Genomic DNA, 6,748 nt, shown 5'->3' with positions numbered 1-6,748 from the left:
TGCACCTTCTGGGTCAATTTTCAATACCTTTGCTCGTACCTGCTTTTGTTACTACCTTTTGAGGCAACCAATGCTCCACAATAATACACTTAATATTGATTGAAACTCCAAAGGAGACAAGTTTATTAATTACTTCAATCAGATCATTTTAAGTAGAGTAACTTCGAGTAATGTGGACCACCATTTTCTATTTTTTAAATTGTGGGCGTAACAAAGGTAAAAAATAAAAACAAATTGTTTTCACAACATGGTAGATTTGTTGTCTAATTATATTCCAGGTCAAAAATTATATATATTTGTCCATAAAAATGTTATTGCATTATATTTCAAAAAACTCTAAACTGCAAACAAAAATAACTTGGCGGGTAATGTGGACCAGTATGTGTGGGTAATGAGGATCAGTAAGTTAAAGGTAGGTTGTGGATTAATTGTGATAAATTTCAATTTATTGCACTCTTGGGTAACAATGAATGCAAAAATATATGGGTCCATGTTTTGGAATAGCCGCCATTTAAGGTACCACCCCATTTGCGGTATTTTGAAGGTCCTTGCTTCATTACCCAACCGAGGCACCTATAATTTCGGATATCGAGTTTTCAGAGGATAGAATACCTCCTCGCATATTAAATGCGTCCTTGTTTCGAACTCGTCCTCATGAAAATGTCCCACTTTTTATAGTGGTCCACATTATCAGACATTGAATATTTTTATTTAAAAATAATTATCGGCTTCAAAACTGAATAAAAATTTAAAAATAACCGATTGTGATTACAGATAAACATGTATTTTTGTTAAAGAAAACAAGAAAACCATATAACCTCTTTATATTCGAGAAAAACAAAATGTTCGACTATTTTACAAAATCGTTCGACTATTGTGCTAAAAAATTTTCAAATCACACTTTTACAATCAGAGCTACATTTTCACCTACTAAATTTTCAACATTGCAATTATTTATTAAAAACCAAGTTTGATGTTTGTTTTCGCTAATTAGGAAAACATTTATCAAGGCGGCATTGACATATTTCAAGCATTTTCTTAGATATGGGGGGTGGTCCACATTTGACGCATGGTCCACATTACCAGAAGTTACTCTATACAAAAAACTTTTACTTCTGCTCTTCTTTCACTTTAGTTATGGTGTCGCTCAGTTTTAACAATGCAGATGGTTTTGCGACCGTGCTCAACCATTTGCCAAATACCGGTTTTGATCTTACAAAATACTGGGCAAGAATGGGAGAGAAGAATGGGAGAGAGAGCAGGAATTAGAAAAATATTAAACTAAGACGGCATACTCAAGTTTATCGCCGCTATTGATGAGGAGTGGATGACGACTATGCAAGTGCTGCCCACTTAGCGTTTTCTTGCATAGACACCACCGGTTTTACATTAGCTTATGGTGCTATGTTTTTTAAAGTCTGGAGAGTACATCGATTTACTACGAAAGCGGAAAGAGATCCAAAGGTAAGTAGAAGTTAAAGTTCTTATTAGAATTTTGTAAGTAAGTAATAATGTCAAAAGGTATACATTATATTTATTAATTATGAAAGAATAGCAACCAAGTAGCAAGTGAGCTGATACATTTATGTTTTTATACAAATTTAGATCTGAAGTTGCAGAAGTTGTTTCCCAAAAATTCGACTTCAAAACCAAAATGTTTGTCCTCATAGCATTCTCTTTTTGTAAACAATACATTAATATTTACACACCACACAACCACCCTCTCGCCGCCCAGTTGTCCACAAAAGACCAAATTTCAATTAATTATATTCATAGCCATAACCAACAATCAATTATGTGACCAACACATTATACCGCACATAGCTTTCACCACACTTTCATAAACTCTGGAATTCGAGCACCTCGCCTCTCCACAGTTGTCTCAATTCAATTTTTTTTGGCCAAAATTATTTAATACAACATAATGTATACTTTTCGTTTATAAATAGATTAATATTTATTATAATAATATTAATATTTATTGCAAATCCGTTAAAACGCGTTTCTGCAATCATAAGGTACAATATAGTACTATTTATTAGGTTTTTAGATATGCAAAGGCACAAATGTTAGGGTACAAAATGTGATGTTTTAGTACAAACATGAGTTGTAAAACAAAATAAAATGCGGTAAACATAATTCAAAATTTACTCTTTTTTATAAAAGTATGACTTAAAACAGGCTTAAGAAGGTTGTTTTATACTATTAAGTAAAGAAAATAAAAGAACTCTATTAAGTTTTAAATTAATTAATTATTGAATATATGTAGATATTTCGATTTCCAGAACTATATTTTCATCGCCATATTCTTTTTCAAATTCTTCATCTGTGGTTTCATCACAACCAGTATCATTCGCGGGCCGTAATTCACAGTTTAGTTCACAAACTTACAATTCGATTACTGCAGATATCAAGTGGATATTAGTGGATCCCATTGCTCTATTAAATAGCGTGTAATAATCTGTCATTTTTATATATTTTGTTTCTGCATTCAGCAGCATCTTTAAAATATCTTAAATCGGACGGTACGGCTATGTCACAGTGTGGGCCAATTTTCAAAAAATGTAGCAGAAATGTTTTTTATACTATTAAAACCTTAAATATCAATTTTAAGAAAAATCGGATGAAACTTTTTCTTTATCTTTTCAGTTCAATACTATATACAATAAAAACATCAATTTATAAAAAATTTCACTCAACTTAAAGTAGAAAAATACATTTTTTTCTAAAAAAGGCAAAATAAGGCAAAATATTTCATCTGAATATGATAGTACATACCCCTGCCAGCTTCCAAAAATTTTTTGGAGGAGACGATATTTTTACATTTTTTCTAAAGTTTAAGAAGATTTCAAAAATATTTGTAAAAAATAATTTTCAATATACACACAAACTTTTATCTCCCTACCCAGATATTACAACTTTCTTCGTTCTTTCTTTATATATTATGAAAGCACTTATTATCAGCTTCCAGATTCATAATAACTTTGGTCTGAATTTCGTATACCCATTCGACCACACAGCACACCAAAAAGTATATATTTTACAGCACACAGTTTGTTCTATTTTTTATACAAAAAATTTTCAACTTTAGCATTACACCAACGAGCGGCTATTAATGGTATTTAGAAAAACCAATTATTTTCTGATGGTTTGAAGTGTTTTTTATTATTCCGCGCAAAAAAATTATAAAAATATGAAACTTCAAAAAAATAATTTTGGCCAAAAATTTTGTGATTGCGACAACTGTGCTCTCTTCAGTTAAAAGCCAATATATTAAATATACTACGATTCAGGATGTTTGGGTCGTAGAAATGTGGTTGTGTTGGTGTGTGTTGGGAAAATACGAAAACATAATATCATTGCGATAACATCGAGCACTTGTAGTGGTGGTGTCGAAATGAATGATCTACAATTTTCTGAGTGACATTTTATAAATTAACTGATAATGTTGGGGAAACATTAAAATCGTATTAAGGTCAAATGTCATAGCATTCACATATAAGAGCATTGGAAATAGGGGAAATGAATTGTTGCTGATGGGTTGCTCATATACAGAAAACACTAAATTATGTATGGATTTATACAAAAATTATGTTGTAATGGGAAATAATACAAATATTTGTGAACGTGGCAAAACGTAACAGGATTGACAAATATTGCCAGTGTTTGTCAACGGAACGTGTTAATTACACGTAGCAGGATGTTAAAACAAGTAAAAAATGGTTTAAGTTCGGCTGGCTTTTGATACACTTTTCCATAGTTACTCGCATACTGACAATTATTACATTATTCTATATTCATTTTTACAAGAATCAAAATAATTCTGATGGCAGAATTCATACAATTTGAATACGAAGCGATTTAAATAATTTGGACTGTATAAACAAATTAGTACTGTACACAAATTTACCATCTTCTCTATATTTAATGGCTCATAACTTTACCAAAAATTTGAATTTTTTGATTTTTCTTTTGACATGTGTCGTTCATAATCAGGTCTTGACACATGAAATCCAAATAATATATATCTGCTAACTGTATACTAAATATAAGTTCTAAAACATTTTTAATTACAAATTTTATATTTTCCTATATCTTAATTTGTGTATAAGATCATATTATGGCTATTTCGAATTCCTTCCAGAAGAAATTGGAAACTCTACACTATTATCCGTCGATTTAGTATTACTGATAGCATGGCAAATATTAGATCCACTACAAAGGATTTTTGAGACATTTCCCCTTGACGATCTAACATCGACAAGTGATAATATTAAAATACGTCCAGAATTGGAGCACTGTGAAAGTGAAAAGAATTCCATGTGGTTGGGTAAGAAAATGCAAACAAAAACAATGAAATTTTGAAATTAATTAATTACGTATTTCTTTCTTTTGTTACGTCTCTCTCTCTCTGTTGGCCTCGTCTATGGCTACAAAGGTTTAATTTTGGTATTTGGCCTTTTCCGGCCTACGAAATACGTTCAATAAAAGTGAAACAGATTAATGACTCGCGCTATGTCGGCATGAGCATATATGTGGTATTGTGTTTAATCACGGAACCGGTGGGGATGGTTATTGCATCACAACAGGATGCATCATTTGCCTTTGTGGCATTAGCTGTGATATTTTGCTGTTTTTTGAGCATATTATTGATATTTGTGCCAAAGGTAAATGGATCTAAAAATGTGATATTTTTTAATATATGAATATGGAAAGATGTGTTGGTTATTAAGGCAAAACATGTGTGAATTTGTGTTAATGTGATTATAAAGCCAATTTTTTATGTTACATGTATGTATCATTTTCTTAATAAGACAAAAAATGAATTTTGTATAAATATCAGGGGTTTCTTTTTAATTTTGCCACTCAGTTTTGCTTAAATATTCTAAGAGCGTATACGTTACGAAAATGACCATACGCCCATAGATCTCAAAATAAATTTATTTTATTTCTAAAAAAATTGAGTAAATATTCGCGTTTGTTTTCTATTTTACCACACAGTTTCGTTTAAATGTCCTATGAGGGTATACTTTACGTCAGTAGTCATACGCCCCCTGTTCCCATTATAAAATTATTTACTATCAATTATTTATTTCAAAAATGTTCTATGGTCATTTCTTTTGTAGGTTATTGAAGTCATACATCATCCAAAAAATAGAGCCGAATCGAAATATAATCCCGATTCGGGCATCTCGAAGGAGGACGAAGAACGTTACCAGAAATTGGTAGCGGAGAATGAAGAATTACAACGACTGCTATCACAGGTAACATAAAACAACTGAATTAATTTTTTGATATATTTAATTATTATTTTTTTAATAATCATTCCAAATATTCCCCTAAACATAATATTGACCATATTCTTTCCATTCCCTTTTTCTCTTCCTTTCTCCCAATTTAGAAAGAAGAAAATAATCGCTTACTACGACAACGGAGAATTTTTCAGACCGTGACATACACAGTGGGGAATTTTCAGTCGACAATTTTCACACTGTGAAAATTTCAATGTAGAATTTTCAATAGAAAATTTTCACACTGTGGCTATTACAGAATTTCTCGGTAGATCAAGTTTCTTCTGTGATTATGACACTTACCAATTCCCTATAGAAATGTATGTCTGTGGTTCTTATCTTAGACTATAATTCCGTTTCACTATTCGGTCCAATTTTTCGTAAAACAAGAAAAATTTTTAAATCTGAACAACATGATGTCAGTTGAACCACAAAATGTTCAGCCATCAGTTGTGTCATTATCTTTATGTTCTCATTGAGTCGACAGCAGCATAGACAAAGTATCAACATTAACATTCCATTGCTCGGCATCACCATCATCGTTATCTTCGTCATCGACGAAAACGTTGATGGTGATGTTGTGCCATCAACTGCATGAATATCATTAACAAAAATTTCCCACAATATTATGCTCATGCTAGCTGCTATACATATGGCTGGAGTCAAACCTCCCACCACCATCGCCGCCTCCACTATCGATATAACCAATACAGATGTTAACACACCCCTTCTGCTGGAACCTTTGCAACGACAATCATCTTTTAATTCGATGTCATCGTCCATATCGCTAACCATTGCCATGACAGTCCTACAAACAACAACTACAAGAGGTAAACGAGATTCGGCATTGTAACCATTGATACAATCGGAGGGTGCATCTGCAACTTCGGATTCCGATAGTGCCATATGTCTGGGTAGTGGTTTTGGTGGATATTCGCAATTAACAACCACGACAACAACGCGTTCACTGGCCGCCAGTCAATCGTCGGCATTTGAATTCTCCGATAATTGCTAATATACCATGCTCTTTAATTAAAAATACACACACTCTGAGGGAGAAAGAGAGAATGCAAATTGCGCACATTAACCCACAATACAATTCAACACATTTTTAAAGCAAATCTGGGGTTCCATATCAATATCTTGTTTTTTCCCAGTTTGAGTCTCAGTCAAAAGCGGTTGGTGTGTGTGTGACAGAGTGAAAAAGAGAAGAAGCAAATTGAAGGGTAATACAAAATCGTCCTTTATTAAATGGCACCAAATATTTAGTTTGTTAACTTTTTAATTAGTTTGATTTTCTGTTTAATGTTTGATATTTTTAGTTTTTATTTTTGTTTGCTAAAAATTCATTGAAAATTGGCTTTTAGATGTTTTGTTGTTGTTATTATTGATGTTGTGAATACAAATTCATGTTGCTTTTCCTCAGAGATTCAAACACCTACACCATAAAACTTAAA

At 32.1% G+C, this 6,748-nt stretch overlaps 1 pseudogene; it reads left to right on the top strand.

The window, feature by feature from the left end:
* The first annotated feature begins 4,144 nt into the window (after window positions 1-4,144).
* On the top strand, window positions 4,145-5,273 carry LOC133336478 (gamma-aminobutyric acid type B receptor subunit 1-like; annotated as a pseudogene).
* The last annotated feature ends 1,475 nt before the right edge of the window (window positions 5,274-6,748 follow it).

The sequence above is a fragment of the Musca vetustissima genome, unplaced genomic scaffold (genome assembly GCF_032173495.1).
Source record: "Musca vetustissima isolate MV318-11 ecotype Yass unplaced genomic scaffold, APGP_CSIRO_Mvet_v1 utg663679, whole genome shotgun sequence".
NCBI lineage: Eukaryota > Metazoa > Arthropoda > Insecta > Diptera > Muscidae > Musca > Musca vetustissima.
Note: the sequence above shows the minus strand (reverse complement) of the source record. Positions and strands in the feature narration are given on the sequence as shown.